At 55.0% G+C, this 20,207-nt stretch overlaps 1 pseudogene across 1 annotated transcript in view; it reads right to left on the reverse strand.

Annotated features, from left to right (window-relative positions):
* Nucleotides 1-20,207, reverse strand: part of LOC107307134 (filamin-C-like) — a 149,492-nt pseudogene that overhangs the window by 106,361 nt on the left and 22,924 nt on the right. Inside the window, exons 5-9 of the transcript XR_014941036.1 lie at nucleotides 12,489-12,639; nucleotides 10,740-10,858; nucleotides 8,235-8,312; nucleotides 5,556-5,718; nucleotides 3,476-3,684 (exon numbers count right to left, since the gene is read on the reverse strand). The product of XR_014941036.1 is annotated as a filamin-C-like (transcript). The remainder of the gene's footprint in view (nucleotides 1-3,475; nucleotides 3,685-5,555; nucleotides 5,719-8,234; nucleotides 8,313-10,739; nucleotides 10,859-12,488; nucleotides 12,640-20,207) is intronic.

The raw sequence follows: 20,207 nt of genomic DNA on the forward strand, positions 1-20,207 counted from the left end.
GTAATGGGGGTAATGGGGGGATATGGGGGGTAATGGGGGATATAGGGGACAATGGGGGGTATGGGGGTAATGGGGGATATGTGGGTAATGGGGGGTAATGGGGGATATGGGGGTAATGGGGGTAATGGGGGTAATGGGGGGTAATGGGGGATATGGGGGTAATGGGGGGTAATGGGGGGTAATGGGGGTAATGGGGGTAATGGGGGTAATGGGGGTAATGGGGGGTAATGGGGGAAATGGGGGTAATGGGGGTAATGGGGGGTAATGGGGGATATGGGGGTAATGGGGGTAATGGGGGTAATGGGGGGTAATGGGGGATATGGGGGTAATGGGGGTAATGGGGGGTAATGGGGGTAATGGGGGTAATGGGGGTAATGGGGGGTATGGGGGTAATGGGGGTAATGGGGGTAATGGGGGGTAATGGGGGATATGGGGGTAATGGGGGGTAATGGGGGGTAATGGGGGTAATGGGGGTAATGGGGGTAATGGGGGGTATGGGGGTAATGGGGGATATGGGGGTATGGGGGTAATGGGGGGTATGGTGGTAATGGGGGTAATGGGGGATATGGGGGTAATGGGGGGGTAATGGGGGTAATGGGGGCAATGGGGGGTATGGGGGCAATGGGGGTAATGGGGGTAATGGGGGATATGGGGGTAATGGGGGTATGGGGGTAATGGGGGTAATGGGGGTAATGGGGGTATGGGGGTATGGGGGTAATGGGGGTAATGGGGTGATGGGGTAATGGGGTAATGGGGGTAATAGGGGTAATGGGGGTAATGGGGGTAATGAGGGTAATGGGGGGTATGGGGGTAATAGGGGACAATGGGGGATATGGGGTAATGGGGGATATGGGGGTAATGGTGTAATGGGGGATATGGGGGATATGGGGGGTAATGGGGGGTAATGGGGGATATGGGGGTAATGGGGGTAATGGGGGTAATGGGGGGTATGGGGGGTATGGGGGTAATGGGGGTAATGGGGGTAATGGAGGTAATGGGGGGTATGGGGGTAATGGGGGTAATGGGGGTAATGGGGGTAATGGGGGATATGGGGATATGGGGGTAATGGGGGTAATGAGGGTAATGGGGGATATAGGGGACAGAGGGGGATATGGGGGGTAATGGGGGTAATGGGGTAATGGGGGTAATGGGGGTAATGGGGGGATATGGGGGTAATGGGGTAATGGGGGATATGGGGGTAATGGGGGATATGGGGGTAATGGGGGATATGGGGGTAATGGGGTAATGGTGTAACGGGGGTAATGGGGGTGTTGGGGGTAATGGGGGGTAATGGGGGATATGGGGGTAATGGGGGATATGGGGGTAATGGGGGATATGGGGGATATGGGGGTAATGGGGTAATGGGGGATATGGGGGGTAATGGGGGTAATGGGGGATATGGGGGTAATGGGGGTAATGGGGGATATGGGGGTAATGGGGGTAATGGGGGTAATGGGGGGTAATGGGGGGTAATGGGGATATGGGGGGTATGGGGATATGGGGGTAATGGGTGATGTGGGGGGTAATGGGGGATATGGGGGATATGGGGGTAATGGAGGTAATGGGGGGTAATGGGGGTAATGGAGGTAATGGGGGATATGGAGGATATGGGGGTAATGGGGGGTAATGGGGGATTTGGGGGTAATGGGGGATATGGTGGATATGGGGGGTATGGGGGTAATGGGGGGTATGGGGGATATGGGGGGTATGGGGGTAATGGGGGTAATGGGGGTAATGGGGGGTATGGGGGTAATGGGGGTAATGGGGGGTATGGGGGTAATGGGGGTAATGGGGGTATGGTGGTATGGGGGTAATGGGGGATATGGGGGTAATGGGGGATGTGGGGGGATATGGGGGATATGGGGGTAATGGGGGTAATGGGGGATATGGGGGATATGGGGGATATGGGGGATATGGGGGATATGGGGGATATGGGGGGTATGGGGGTAATGGGGGTAATGGGGGTAATGGGGGGTATGGGGGTAATGGGGGTATGGGGGTATGGGGGTAATGGGGGATATGGGGGTAATGGGGGATGTGGGGGTTAATGGGGGTAATGGGGGTTATGGGGGTAATGGGGGGTAATGGGGGATATGGGGGTAATGGGGGATATGGGGGGATATGGGGGGATATGGGGGATATGGGGGATATGGGGGATATGGGGGGATATGGGGGATATGGGGGGATATGGGGGATATAGGGGACAATGGGGGGTATGGGGGTAATGGGGGATATGGGGGTAATGGGGGGTAATGGGGGATATAGGGGTAATGGGGGATATGGGAGTAATGGGGGATATGGGGATATGGGGGATGTGGGGGGTATGGGGGATATAGGGGACAATGGGGGCTATGTGGGATATGGGGGGCCATGGGGGATGTGGGAGAATATGGGGTATATAGGGGATGCAGGGGCTGTGGGGGGTATGGGGACAATGGGGGCTATGGGGGGCTATGGGGACACGGGCACAAAAGGGGACATATAGGCACACTGTGGGGATGACGTGGGGATATCTGGGGCCATAGGGGGATATTTGGGGCCATATGAGGATATATATGGGGCCATATAGGGCCATAGGGGGATATTTGGGGCCATATGAGGATATATATGGGGCCATATAGGGCCATAGGGGGATATTTGGGGCCATAGGGGGCCATGGGGATATCTGGGGCCATAGGGGAACATGGGGCAATATGGGGCCATGGGGGGATATCTGGGGCCATAGGGACATGTGGGAATATCTGGGGCCATCTGGGGCCATGGGTATATTTGGGGGAGATGGGGGGGGAGTGGGGACACCACAGGGGGTTGTGGGGTGGGTTGGGGTTGTGGGGTCACCCTGGGGGGGTTGTGGGGTGGGTTGTGGGGTGGGTTGGGACTGTGGGCCACCACGGGGGGTAGTGGGGTGGGTTGTGGGGCGGGTTGGGGTTGTGTGGGTTGGGGACCCCATGGGGGGGTTGTGGGGTGGGTTGTGGGGTGGTGGGGTCACCCCGGGGTGTTGTGGGGCAGTTTGTGGTTATGGGTCGGGCTGTGGTTGTAGGGCAGGTTATGGGGTCCCACCTTCAGCCACATTAACAGTGTACGGGCTGTGTGGGATCTGTGGGGCAGGTTATGGGGCAGGTTGTGGTTATGGGGCAGGTTATGGAGCAGGTTGTGGTTATGGGGCAGGTTATGGGGCAGGCTGTGGTTGTGGGGCAGGTTATGGGTCAGGCTGTGGTTATGGGGCAGGTTATGGGTCAGGCTGTGGTTGTAGGGCAGGTTATGGGGTCCCACCTTCAGCCACATTGACGGTGTACGGGCTGTGTGGGATCTGTGGGGCAGGTTATGGGGCAGGCTGTGGTTATGGGGCAGGTTATGGGTCAGGTTATGGGTTCTCACCTTCAGCCACATTAACAGTGTACGGGCTGTGTGGGATCTGTGGGGCAGGTTATGGGGCAGGTTATGGGGCAGGCTGTGGTTATGGGTCAGGTTATGGGGTCTCACCTTCAGCCACATTGACAGTATACGGGCTGTGTGGGATCTGCGTCCCCGCGAAGCTGACGTGCACTCGGTGCTGGCCGGGCGCTGTGGGTCGGTACGAGCAGCGGAACGTGGCATTGCCGCGATCCTCCAGCGTCACCTCCACCGTGTCACGGCGACACAACGGGTCCTCCAGAACCACGGCAACGTCACCGGAACCAGCGCCTGGGGACAATGGGGCAACAACGGGGGGATCAATGGGGGGTATCAATAGGGGCATCAATGGGGGGATCAATGGGAGTAACAATGGGGGTAACAATGATGGCACCAATGGGGGTATCAATAGGGGTATCAATGGGGGTATCAATGATGGCACCAATAGGGGCATCAATGGGGGTATCAATGGGGGTATCAATGGGGGTATCAATGATGGCACCAATAGGGGTATCAATGGGGGCAAGAGATGGGGTATCAATGGGGGCACCAATAGGGGTATCAATGATGGCACCAATAGGGGTATCAATGATGGCACCAATAGGGGTATCAATGATGGCACCAATAGGTGTATCAATGGGGGGCACCAATTGGGGTATCAATGGGGGTTATCAATGGGGGTATCAATGGGGGCACCAATAGGGGTATCAATGGGGGGCACAAGTAGGGGTATCAATGGGGGGTATCAATGGGGGTATCAATGGGGGTTACCAATGGGGGGCATCACTGGGGATAACAATGGGAGTTATCAATGGGGGTATCAATGGGCGTATAAAAAGGGGTATCAATGGGGAGTAACAATGGAGGTATCAATGGGGGTATCAATGGGGGTTACCAATGAGGGTATCAATGGGGGTTACTAATGGAGGTATCAATGGGGGGTATCAGTTGGGGGGCATCAATGGGGGGCATCAATGGGGGTATCAGTTGGGGGGCATCAATGATGGCACCAGCAATGGCAACAAAAGCAGCACCAACAGGGGGCACCAATGATGGCACCAGTAGGGGTATCAATGATGGCACCAATGGACAGCACCAGGAATAGCAACAACAGCAGCAACAACAGGGGCACCAATGGATGACACTAATCGGAGGCACCAGTGATGGCACCAATGGAGGGCACCAGCAATGGCACCAATAGGGGGCATCAATGGGGTCCCCCATTGCCCCCCATTGCCCCCCATTGCCCCATAGCAGCTCCCCATTGCCCCCCATTTTCCCCATTGCCCCCCATTGCCCCCATTGTCCCCATTGCACCCCACTGCCCCATTGCCCCCATTGTCCCCATTGCCCCCATTGCCCCCCATTGTCCCCATTGCCCCCATTGCCCCCATTGCCTCTATTGCCCCCCATTGCCCCCATTGTCCCCCACTGCCCCCTATTGCCCCATAGCAGCCCCAATTGCTCCCACTGCCCCCTGGCAGCCCCCCATTGTCCCCCACTGCCCCATAGCAGCCCCCTTTGCCCCCCATTGTCCCCCATTGTCCCCGTTGCCCCCATTGCCCACATTGTCCCCCATAGCAGCCCCCCACTGTCCCCATTGCCCCCATTGCCCCCATAGCAGCCCCCATTGTCCCTCATTGCCCCATAGCTGCCCCCCAACGCCCCCCATTGCCCCATAGCAGCCCCCATTGCCCACATTGTCCCCCATAGCAGCCCCCCACTGTCCCCATTGCCCCATAGCAGCCCCCCATTGCCCCCCATTGCCCCATAGCAGCCCCCCATCGCCCCCCATTGCCCACCATTGCCCCATAACTGCCCCCCAACGCCCCCCATTGCCCCCATTGCCCCATAGCAGCCCCCATTGCCCACATTGTCCCCCATAGCAGCCCCCCACTGTCCCCATTGCCCCCACTGCCCCATAGCAGCCCTCATTGCCCCCCATTGTCCCCCATTGTCCCCGTTGCCCCCATTGCCCCCACTGCCCCACAGCAGCCCCCCATTGCCCCATAGCAGCCCCCATTGTCCCCCATAGCCCCCCATTGCCCCATAGCAGCCCCCATTGCCCACATTGTCCCCCATAGCAGCCCCCCACTGTCCCCATTGCCCCCACTGCCCCATAGCAGCCCCCATTGCCCCCATAGCCCCATAGCAGCCCCTACCTGCGGTGTAGATGTCGAAGTAGGTTGGTTTATTGGCCACGTTTCCGCTGGGTTCGATGCCGGGGCCTCGTGCCGACACTTTGCCGGCGTCGCCGAGCGCCATCCCCACCTGAACCGCAAACGGGCTGCCCGCAATGTTCTGACCGCCAAACAGAACCGTCACCTGCAGAACCGAACGTCAGCACTCACCGCCATGGGGCACAATAGGGGGCAGAGGGGGGACGGCAGGGGGATGGGGGGGACACGGTAAGGGGTCACGACAAGGGGGGGACACAGACAGCAGGGGGACGGCACGGAGATGGTAGGGGTACACAGCAGGGGGACACAGTAAGGGGACACAACAATGGGGGACACGACAAGGGGGGACAGCACGGAGATACAGCAGGGGGATGGTGGGGAGGGGGACAGCAATGAGATGGTGGGGGGACACAGCAAGGGGAGACAGTAAGGGGACAGTGGAGGGACACAACAAGGGGACACGACATGGGGGGGACACGGACAGCAGGGGGACAGCACGGAGATGGTAGGGGTACACAGCAGGGGGACACGGTAAGGGGACACGGCACAAGGATGGTGGGGACACAGCAGGGGATCACTGTAAGGGGACGTGGTATGGGGACAGCAGGGGAAACAAGGGGGGGACACGGACAGCAGGGGGACAGCACGGAGATACAGCAGGGGGATGGTGGGGAGGGGGACAGCAAGGAGATGGTGGGGGGACACAGCAAGGGGAGACAGTAAGGGAATGGTGGGGACACAGCAGGGGGACACAGTAAGGGGACATGACAAGGGGGGGACACGGACAGTAGGGGGACAGCACAGAGACACAGCAGGGGGGTGGGGGGGGGACAGCAAGGAGATGGTGGGGGGACACAGCAGGGGGACACGGTCAGGGGACACGACAAGGGGGGACACGGACAGCAGGGGGACAGCATGGAGATACAGCAGAGGGATGGAAGGGAGGGGGACAGCAAGGAGATGGTGGGGACACAGCAAGGGGAGACAGAAAGGGAATGGTGGGGACACAGCGGGGGGACACAGTAAGGGGACATGACAAGGGGGGGACACGGCATGGAGATGGTGGGGACACAGCAGGGGGACACAGTAAGGGGACAGTGGAGGGACACAACAAGGGGACACGACATGGGGGGGACATGGACAGCAGGAGGACAGCATGGAGATGGTGGGGGTACACAGCAGGGGGACACGGTAAGGGGACAGTGGGGGGACATGGCATAAGGATGGTGGGGACACAGCAGGGGGACACAGCAAGGGGACACGGTCAGGGGACACGACAAGGGAGGACAGCACGGAGATACAGCAGGGGGACGGCAGGGGGGGACACGGCATGGAAATGGTGGGGACACAGTAAGGGGACAGTGGAGGGACACAACAAGGGGACACGACATGGAGGAGACATGGAAAGCAGGGGGACAGCACGGAGATGGTAGGGGTACACAGCAGGGGGACACGGTACGGGGACACAACAATGGGGGACACGACAAGGGGGGACAGCACGGAGATACAGCAGGGGGATGGTGGGGAGGGGGACAGCAAGGAGATGGTGGGGGGACACAGCAAGGGGAGACAGTAAGGGAATGGTGGGGACACAGCAGGGGGACACAGTAAGGGGACATGACAAGGGGGGGACACGGACAGTAGGGGGACAGCACAGAGACACAGCAGGGGGGTGGGGGGGGGACAGCATGGAGATGGTGGGGGGACACAGTAGGTGGACACGGTCAGGGGACACGACAAGGGGGGACAGCACGGAGATACAGCAGGGGGACGGCGGGGGGGACACGGCATGGAAATGGTGGGGACACAGCAGGGGGACACAGTAAGGGGACAGTGGAGGGACACAACAAGGGGACACGACATGGGGGGGACATGGACAGCAGGGGGACAGCACGGAGATACAGCAGGGGGATGGTGGGGAGGGGGACAGCAAGGAGATGGTGGGGGGACACAGCAAGGGGAGACAGAAAGGGAATGGTGGGGACACAGCAGGGGGACACAGTAAGGGGACATGACAAGGGGGGACAGCACGGAGATACAGCAGGGGGATGGAAGGGAGGGGGACAGCAAGGAGATGGTGGGGACACAGCAAGGGGAGACAGAAAGGGAATGGTGGGGACACAGCAGGGGGACACAGTAAGGGGACAGTGGAGGGACACAACAAGGGGACACAACATGGGGGGGACATGGACAGCAGGGGGATAGCACGGAGATGGTAGGGGTACACAGCAGGGGGACACGGTAAGGGGACATGGCACAAGGATGGTGGGGACACAGCAGGGGGACACGGTAAGGGGACACAACAATGGGGGACACGGACAGCAGGGGGACAGCACGGAGATACAGCAGGGGGATGGAAGGGAGGGGACAGCAAAGAGATGGTGGGGGGACACAGCAGGGGGACACAGTAAGGGGACACGGCACGGGGGGGACAGCACGGAGATACAGCAGGGGGACAGCACGGAGATGGTGGGGGGACACAGCAGGGGGACATGGTACGGGGAAGGCATGGGGACAGCAGAGGAACACGGCAAGGGGACACGACATGGGGGGGGAGCGGGGGGGCACAGTGACACGCAGGGACACTGCAGTGAAACAATGACACACGTGGGGACAACGCAGTGACACGGTGACAATGTGGGTCACATTGTTGTCACCCACCTTGTGCAGCCCGGCCACCTTGGGGACGTAGGTGACAGAGAACGTCCGCTTCTCGTCCTTATTGGCCACCACCTGCGCCTGGGGGGGCAGCGGGTCAGAAGGGAACCAATGTCAATGGGAACCCAATGGGAACCCATGGGAACCAATGGGAACCAATGGGAATCAATGGGAACCCAATGGAAATCAATGGGAACCCATGGGAATCAATGGGAACCCATGGGAATCAATGGGAACCCATGGGAATCAATGGGAACCCAATGGAAATCAATGGGAACCCATGGGAACCCATGGGAATCAATGGGAACACATGGGAAACAATGGGAACCCGTGGGAAACAATGGGAACCAATGGGAACCAATGGGAACCAATGGGAACCCATGGGAACCCAATGGGAACCCAATGGGAACCAATGGAAACGAGTGGGAATCAATGGGAACCCAATGGGAATCAATGGGAACTCAATGGGAACCCAATGAGAACCCATGGGAATCAATGGGAACCCATGGAAATCAATGGGAACCCATGGAAATCAATGGGAACCCATGGAAATCAATGGGAACCCATGGAAATCAATGGGAACCCATGGGAACCCATGGGAAACAATGGGAACCCGTGGGAATCAATGGGAACCCATGGGAATCAATGGGAACCCATGGGAATCAATGGGAACCCATGGGAACCCATGGGAACCAATGGGAATCAATGGGAACCCATGGGAATCAATGGGAACACAATGGGAACTCAATGGGGATCAATGGGAATCAATGGGAATCAATGGGAACCCAATGGGAACCCATGTGAATCAATGGGAATCAATGGGAACCCAATGGGAACTCATGGGAATCAATGGGAACCAATGGGAACCCATGGGAACCCATGGGAACCCAATGGGAATCCATGGGAACCCAATGGGAACCCATGGGAACCAATGGGAACTCAATGGGGATCAATGGGAACCCATGGGAACCAAAGGGAACCCATGGGAATCAATGGGAACCCATGGGAACCCATGGAAATCAATGGGAACCCCATGGGAATTAATGGGAACCCCATGGGAACCCAATGGGAACCAGTGGGAATCAATGGGAACTCAATGGGGATCAATGGGAACCCATGGGAACCAAAGGGAACCCATGGGAACCAAAGGGAACCCATGGGAATCAATGGGAACCCATGGGAACCCAAAGGGAACCCAGGGTCACCCATGGGAACCTATTGGAATCAATGGGAATCAATGGGAACACATGGGAACCCAATGGCACCCATCAGCACCCAGTGGGATGTGCTGAGAGTCAGTGTGACCCAAAAGGACCCCAGAGCAGCCAATGAGACACAATGGGACTCACTGGGAGTCAGTGCGACCCAAAGGGACGCAGTGGGATACAATGGGAAACTGAGGGACCCAACAGAACCCAAAGGGACTCATTGGGAATCAGTGGGACCCAGCAGGACCCACTGCAATCCAACGGGACCTAACAGGACCCTCTGGGGCTCAATGGGACCAACAGCACCCAACAGAACCCCACTGTGACCCCACAGAGCCCATTGCTACTCAATGGGACCCAACTGGAGCCTACTGTGACCCCCCAGGACCCAACAGGACCCTCTGGTACTCAATGGGACCCAACTGGACCCCACTGCTACCCCTCAGGACCCACTGGTACTCAGTGGGACCCAACCAGACCCAACTGGACCCCATTGTGACCTCCCAGGACCCAAAAGGACCCACTGGTACTCAATGGGACCCAACTGGACCCATTGGTACTCAATGGGACCCAATTGGACCCACTGGTACTCAATGGGACCCAACTGGACCCCACTGTGACCCCCCAGGACCCAATGGAACCCACTGGTACTCAATGGGACCCAACTGGTCCCAGTTGAGTCCTCCCAGGACGTGACAGGACCCAACGGTACTCAATGGGACCCAACAGGACCCACTGGTACTCAATGGGACCCAACTGGTCCCCATTGTGACCCCCCAAGACCCAATGGGACCCACTGATACTCAATGGGACCCAACTGGACCCACTGGTACTCAATGGGACCCAACTGGACCCACTGGTACTCAATGGGACCCAACTGGTCCCCATTGTGACCCCCCAGGACCCAACAGGACCCACTGGTACTCAATGGGACCCAACTGGTCCCAGTTGAGTCCTCCCAGGACCTGACAGGACCCAATGGTACTCAATGGGACCCAACAGGACCCACTGGTACTCAATGGGACCCAATTGGACCCACTGGTACTCAATGGGACCCAACTGGACCCCACTGTGACCCAACAGGACCCAACAGGACCCACTGGTACTCAATGGGACCCAACTGGACCCAACAGGACCCACTGGTACTCAATGGGACCCAACTGGTACCCTCTGTGACCTCCCAGGACCCAACAGGACCCACTGGTGCTCAATGGGACCCAACAGGACCCACTGGTGCTCAATGGGACCCCCCAGGACCCGCTGCGCCCCCCCCCCCCATGTTGTGGTGTTGGTGCCGTACCTCCTCGGTGTGTCCCTCAGGGTCCTGGATATAAACCAGCACCTCCCCAGTCCCGGCCTCCAGCGTCTCCACCGTGAATCGCGCCGGCTGCAGCACCGTGTTCCCCTGCGGCTCCAGCCCTGCACGCAGCAACAGCACCACTCGGATCACCCTGCCAGGACCTGCCCGGCCAGCCCTGAACACAGCACTGAACACAGCCCTGAACACAGCACTGAACACAGCCCTGAACACAGCCCTGCTATCGCCCTGCCAGGACCTGCCCGGCCAGCCCTGAACACAGCCCTGAACACAGCCCTGAACACAGCCCTGCTATCACCCTGCCAGGACCTGCCGTGTCATTACTGAACACAGCCCTGAACACAGCCCTGCTAGGACCTGCCCGGCCAGCCCTGAACACAGCCCTGAACACAGCCCTGAACACAGCCCTGCTATTGCCCTGCCAGGACCTGCTGTGTCACCACTAAACACAGCCCTGCCAGGACCTTCCGTGTCACAGCCCTGAACACAGCCCTGCTATCGCCCTGCCAGGACCTGCTGTGTTACCCCTGAACACAACCCTGAACACAGCCCTGCCAGGACCTGCCGTGTCATTACTGAACACAGCCCTGAACACAGCCCTGAACACAGCCCTGCTATCGCCCTGCCAGGACCTGCCATGTCACCCCTGAACACAGCCCTGAACACAGCCCTGCTATCACCCTGCCAGGACCTGCCACACCAGCATCAGACACTTCCTGTGTCCCCACATCCCCCCACTCCCAATGAGCCCCATGTTCCCAAAGAACCCAATGCCCCCAATGCCCCCTATTGCCCCCAATACCCCCTATTGCCCCCAGTGCCCCCATGTTCCCCCCAATCCCCCCAATGTTCCCCCAATCCCCAATGGCCCCATGGTACCCCCAGTCCCCCCAATGTCCCCCCATATCCCCCCCAATCCCAGTGCCCACAATGTCCCCCCCCACCCCCACATCCCCCCTCATCCCCACTGCCCCCTAATACCCCCCAGTGCCCCCCACTGCTCCCCCAATGACCCCAGTGTCCCACACCCACAATACCCCCATTGCCCCCAATTGCCCTCGTTGCCCCCTGCTGCCCCCCACATCCCCCCTAATCTCTACTGCCCCCCATGTCCCCCCATCCCCCCCATGTCCCCACTACACCCCCCATCCCCCCTCAACCCCAATGTCCCCCCATCCCACCCCATCCCCACTGCCCCCCTCAATGCCCCCCAGTAAATACCCCCTGGTGCCCCCATTGCCCCCCAGTAAATACCCCCTGGTGCCCAACAAGAAATACCCCCTAATAAATAAATGCCCTCAATCTGTGCCCCCCAATAGATTCATGCCCCCCAGTAAATCAATGTCCCCCAATAGATCAATGCCCCCAGTGTGTGCCCCCCAATGGATCAATGCCCCCAATAGATCAATCAATGCCCCCAGTGTGTGCCCCCCAATAGATCAATGCCCCCCAATGGATCAATCAATGCCCCCCAATGGATCAATCAATGCCCCCCAGTAGATCAGTGCTCCCCAATGGATCAATGCCCCCCAAAGGATTAAACAATGCACCCAATGTGTGCCCCCCCAATGGATCAATCAGTGCCCCCCAATGGATCAATGCCCCCCAATGTGTGCCCCCCCAATGGATCTGGGCCCCCCAATGGATCAGTGCCCCCCAGTGGATCAATGCCCCCAATAAATCAATGCCCCCAATGTATCAATGCCCCCCAGTGGCTCAATGCCCCCATACCGGGCCCATAGGCGCGGACGCGGTCAGGTCGCAGCGTGGGGGCCCTGATGGGGGCACCAGGTTTGAGTTTGGCCTTGGGGAACTGCGACAGGTACGTCATCACCGAGTGCTCGTCCACGTTGGGGTCCGCGATCTCCTCCGGGGCGATCACCTGCAAACACAGCGCCGTCACACACAGCAACAGCACAACAACACAACAGCAACTGCAACACAACAGCACAACAACACAACAATGTAACAACACAACAACGCAACAGCACAACAACGCAACAACGCAACAGCACAACAACACAACAGCAACGGCAACACAACAACACAACAATGCAACAACGCAACAGCACAACAACGCAACAACAACGGCAACGCAACAACAACGGCAACGCAACAACAACGGCAACGCAACAATGGCAACACAACCCAACAGCAAAAAACACCCAACAACAACAGCACAACAACAACACAACAACGCAACAACAACCACCCAACCACCCAACAACAGCACAACACAACAGCACAACGGCAACACAACCACACAACAACCTCACAACAACCACACAACAGCAACAACCCAACAACAACACAACCACACAACACAACAACAACCACATAACCACACAACAACCCAACAACCCAACACCATAACAACCCAACAGCAACAAAAAAGCAACAACCACACAACAACCACACAACAACAACAGCAACACAACAGCACAACAACACAACAACAACACAACAACAACACAACAACAACACAACAACAACACAACAACAACACAACAACAACACAGCAACAACACAGCAACAACACAGCAACAACACAGCAACAACACAGCAACAACACAGCAACAACACAACCACACAACAACAACCCAACAACACAACAGCACAACACAGCAACAGCAACACAACAACACAACAACACAGGAACAACAACACAATAACAACACAACCACACAACAACAACCCAACAACACAACAGCAACAACAACACAGCAGCACAATACAACACCACAACAACACAACCACACAACAGAACCACATCCCAACAACATCCCAACAACACAATAACCCAACAACCCAACAACACAGCAACAACACAACAACAATAACCCAACAGCAACCACACAACAAAACAACAGCAACAACCACAAAACCACCCAAGAGCAACAACAACCCAAGAGCAACAACAACCCAACACCACAACACCACAACCCAACTACAACCCAACAGCAACAACACCACAACAACCCAACAACAACCCAACAACCAAACAACCCAACAGCAACAACAACACAACAGCAACAACAACCCAACCACACAACCCAACCCCACAACAATCCCACAACAACACAACCACACAACCCAACAACAACCACACAACCACAAAACACAACCACATCAACACAACCACACAACCACAGCAACAACCCAACAACAGCAACAGCATAACAGCACAACAGCAACACAAAAGCAACAACACAACAGCAAACCAACCACACAACAACCCAACCACACAACCACAACCCAACAGCAACAACAACCCAACACCACAACACCTCAACCCCAAAACAACAACCCAACAGCAACACAACCACACAACAACCCAAAAACATCAACCCAACAACACAACCACACAACACAACCACACAACAATACAACAAACCACACAACAACCAAACCACCCAACCACAACAACCACACCCAACTACACAACAACCACAACAACCACACAACAACAGCCACCCAACAACCCAACAGCAACAACCCAACAGCAACAACAACCAAACAACAACCTAAAAGCAACAACCCAACAGCAACAACCCAACAGCAACAACAAAAACCCTAAAGCAACAACCCAACAGCAACAACCACCCAACAACAACCACCCAACAACAACCACACCTCAACCACCCAACAACAGCAACCCAACAACAAAAATCCAACAACCACCCAACAACCACCCAACAACCACCCAACAACCACCCAACAACAACCCAACAACAACCCAACAACAACAACCCAACAGCAACAACAACCCAACAACAGCAACAACAACAACCACCCAACAACCCAACCGCAACAACCACCCAACAACAACCCAACAACAACCCAACAACAACCCAACAACAACCCAACAACAACAACCCAACAGCAACCACCCAATAACAACCACCCAACAACAACCATGCATCAACAACTACCCAACAACCCAACAGCAATAACAACCCGACAACAACAACCCAACAACCACCCGACAACAAGAACCCAACAGCAACAACAACCCAGCAACAACCCAACAACAACAACCCAACAACAACCCAATCACCACCCAACAGCAACCATCCAACAGCAACCACACAACAGCAACCACACAACAGCAACCACACAACAGCAACCACACAACAACCCAACAGCAACAACAACCCAACAACAATCACCCAACAGCAACAACAACAACCACCCAACAACCCAACAGCAACAACCACCCAACAACAACCACCCAACAAAAACCCAACAACAACCACCCAACAACCACCACCCAACAACCACCACCCAACAGCAACAACCACCCAACAGCAACAACCCAGCAACAACCCAACAACAACCACCCTATAACAACACCCCAACAACAACCACCACACAACAACAACCCAACAACAACCACCCAACAACAACAACAACCCAGCAACCCAACAGCAATAACAACCCAACAACAACAACCCAACAACCACCCAACAACAACCACCCAACAACAACCACCACACAACAACCCAACAGCAACAACAACCACCCACCAACAACCACCCAACAACAACCACCACCCAGCAACCCAACAGCAATAACAACCCAACAACAACCCAACAACCACCCGACAACAACCACCCAATAACCACCCGACAACCACCCAACAACAACAAGAACCCAACAGCAACAACAACCCAGCAACAACCCAACAACAACCCAACAACAACAACCCAACAACCACCCAACAGCAACCACCACCCAACAACCACCCAACAACAGCAACCCAACAACTACCCAACTACCCAACAACCACCCAACAACAACCACCCAACAAAAACGCAACCACCACCACCCAACAACAACCACCCAACAACAACCACAAGCCAACAACAACCACCCAGCAACCACCCAACAGCAACAACCACCCAGCAACCACCCAACAGCAACAACCCAACAGCAACAACCCAACAACAACAAGCCAACAACAACCACCCAACAAAAACCCAACCACCACCACCCAACAACCACCACACAACAACCACAAGCCAACAACAACCACCCAGCAACAACAACCCAGCAACCACCCAACAACAACCCAACAGCAACAACCCAACAACAACAACCACCCAACAAAAACCCAACAACCACCCAACAACAACCACCCAACAACAAGCCAACAGCAACAACCCAACAACCACCACCCAACAACAACCACCAAACAACCACCCAACAACAACCACCCAACAACAACCCAACAACAACCACCCAACAACAACACCCCAACAACAACACCCCAACAACAACACCCCAACAACAACACCCCAACAACAACCACCACACAACAACCCAACAACAACAACCACCCAACAACAACCCAACAGCAACAACTACCCAACAACAACCCAACAACAACTACCCAACAATTAACCAAACAACAACAATCCAGCAACCCAACAGCAATAACAACCCAACAACAACCCAACAACAACCACCCAAAACCAACCCAACAGCAACAACTACCCAACAACAATCCAACAACAACCAAACAACAACCAAACAACAAAAACAACAACCCAGCAACCCAACAGCAATAACAACCCAACAACAACAACCGAACAACCACCCAACAACAACCACCCAACAACAACCACCCAACAACAACCACCCAGCAACAACCACCCAGCAACAACCACCCAGCAACCCAACAACCCAACATAAACCACCCACCAACAACCACCCAACAACAACCACCACCCAGCAACCCAACAGCAATAACAACCCAACAACAACCCGACAACAACAACCCAACAACCACCCGACAACAACCACCCAACAACCACCCGACAACAACCACCCAACAACCACCCGACAACAACCCAACAGCAACAACAACCCAGCAACAACCCAACAACCACCCGACAACAAGAACCCAACAGCAACAACAACCCAGCAACAACCCAACAACAACAACCCAACAACAACCCAATCACCACCCAACAGCAACCATCCAACAGCAACCACACAACAGCAACCACACAACAGCAACCACACAACAGCAACCACACAACAACCCAACAGCAACAACAACCCAACAACAATCACCCAACAGCAACAACAACAACCACCCAACAACCCAACAGCAACAACCACCCAACAACAACCACCCAACAAAAACCCAACAACAACCACCCAACAACCACCACCCAACAACCACCACCCAACAGCAACAACCACCCAACAGCAACAACCCAGCAACAACCCAACAACAACCACCCTATAACAACACCCCAACAACAACCACCACACAACAACAACCCAACAACAACCACCCAACAACAACAACAACCCAGCAACCCAACAGCAATAACAACCCAACAACAACAACCCAACAACCACCCAACAACAACCACCCAACAACAACCACCACACAACAACCCAACAGCAACAACAACCACCCACCAACAACCACCCAACAACAACCACCACCCAGCAACCCAACAGCAATAACAACCCAACAACAACCCAACAACCACCCGACAACAACCACCCAATAACCACCCGACAACCACCCAACAACAACAAGAACCCAACAGCAACAACAACCCAGCAACAACCCAACAACAACCCAACAACAACAACCCAACAACCACCCAACAGCAACCACCACCCAACAACCACCCAACAACAGCAACCCAACAACTACCCAACTACCCAACAACCACCCAACAACAACCACCCAACAAAAACGCAACCACCACCACCCAACAACAACCACCCAACAACAACCACAAGCCAACAACAACCACCCAGCAACCACCCAACAGCAACAACCACCCAGCAACCACCCAACAGCAACAACCCAACAGCAACAACCCAACAACAACAAGCCAACAACAACCACCCAACAAAAACCCAACCACCACCACCCAACAACAACCACCACACAACAACCACAAGCCAACAACAACCACCCAGCAACAACAACCCAGCAACCACCCAACAACAACCCAACAGCAACAACCCAACAACAACAACCACCCAACAAAAACCCAACAACCACCCAACAACAACCACCCAACAACAAGCCAACAGCAACAACCCAACAACCACCACCCAACAACAACCACCAAACAACCACCCAACAACAACCACCCAACAACAACCACCCAACAACAACACCCCAACAACAACACCCCAACAACAACACCCCAACAACAACACCCCAACAACAACCACCACACAACAACCCAACAACAACAACCACCCAACAACAACCCAACAGCAACAACTACCCAACAACAACCCAACAACAACTACCCAACAATTAACCAAACAACAACAATCCAGCAACCCAACAGCAATAACAACCCAACAACAATCCAACAACAACCAAACAACAACCAAACAACAAAAACAACAACCCAGCAACCCAACAGCAATAACAACCCAACAACAACAACCGAACAACCACCCAACAACAACCACCCAACAACAACCACCCAACAACAACCACCCAGCAACAACCACCCAGCAACAACCACCCAGCAACCCAACAACCCAACATAAACCACCCACCAACAACCACCCAACAACAACCACCACCCAGCAACCCAACAGCAATAACAACCCAACAACAACCCGACAACAACAACCCAACAACCACCCGACAACAACCACCCAACAACCACCCGACAACAACCACCCAACAACCACCCGACAACAACCCAACAGCAACAACAACCCAGCAACAACCCAACAACAACCCAACAGCAACAACCCAACAGCAACAACCCAACAGCAACAACAATCCAACAGCAACAACTACCAACAACCACCCAACAACAGCAACCCAAAAACAACCACCCAAAAACAACCCAACCACCACCACCCAACCACCACCACCCAACCACCACCACCCAACCACCACCACCCAACAACAACAAAAACCCAACAGCAATGACCCAGCAACAACCACCCAACAACAACCACCCAACAACAACCACCCAACAACAACAACCACCCAACAACAACAACCACCCAACAACAACCACCCAACAACAACCACCCAACAACAACAACCACCCAACAACAACAACCACCCAACAACAACCACCCAACAACAACCACCCAACAACAACAACCACCCAACAACAACAACCACCCAACAACAACAACCACCCAACAACAACCACCCAACAACAACAACCACCCAACAACAACAACCACCCAACAACAACCACCCAACAACAACCCAACAGCAACAACTACCCAACAACAACAACCAAACAGCAACAACAACCCAACAACAACAACAACCCAACAGCAACAACAACCCAACAGCAACCACCCAACAACCACCCAACAACAACCACCACCCAGCAACCCAACAGCAATAACAACCCAACAACCCAACAACCACCCACCCAACAGCAACAACAACCCAGCAACAACCCAACAACAACAACACAACAGCAACAACCCAACAGCAACAACTACCTAACAACCACCCAACAACAACCACCCAACAACAACCACCCAACAGCAACAACAAGCCAACAGCAACAACCCAGCAACAACCACCCAACAGCAACAACAAGCCAACAGCAACAACCCAGCAACAACCACCCAACAGCAACAACAAGCCAACAGCAACAACCCAGCAACAACCACCCAACAACAACCACCCAACAGCAACAACAAGCCAACAGCAACAACCCAACAACAACCACCCAACAACAACCACCCAACAACAACCACCCAACAACAACCACCCAACAACAACCACCCAACAACAACCCAACAACAACAACCACCCAATAACAACCCAACAACAACCACCCAACAACAACCAAACAACAACCAAACAACAACAACCCAGCAACCCAACAGCAATAACAACCCAACAGCAACAACCGAACCACCACCCGACAACAACCACCCAACAACAACCACCCAACAACCACCCAACAACAACCACCCAACAACAACCACCCAACAACAACCACCCAACAACAACCACCCAACAGCAACAACAAGCCAACAGCAACAACCCAGCAACAACCACCCAACAGCAACAACAAGCCAACAGCAACAACCCAGCAACAACCACCCAACAACAACCACCCAACAACAACCACCCAACAGCAACAACAAGCCAACAGCAACAACCCAACAACAACCACCCAACAACAACCACCCAACAACAACCACCCAACAACAACCACCCAACAACAACCCAACAACAACCCAACAACAACCACCCAACAACAACCAAACAACAACAACCCAGCAACCCAACAGCAATAACAACCCAACAGCAACAACCGAACCACCACCCGACAACAACCACCCAACAACAACCACCCAACAACCACCCAACAACAACCACCCAACAACAACCACCCAACAACAACCCAACAGCAACAACTACCCAAGAACTCAACAACAACCACCCAACAACAACCCAACAACAAC

Source organism: Coturnix japonica, unplaced genomic scaffold (assembly GCF_054131305.1).
Source record: "Coturnix japonica strain WE unplaced genomic scaffold, WE-NBRP24 Scf055, whole genome shotgun sequence".
NCBI lineage: Eukaryota > Metazoa > Chordata > Aves > Galliformes > Phasianidae > Coturnix > Coturnix japonica.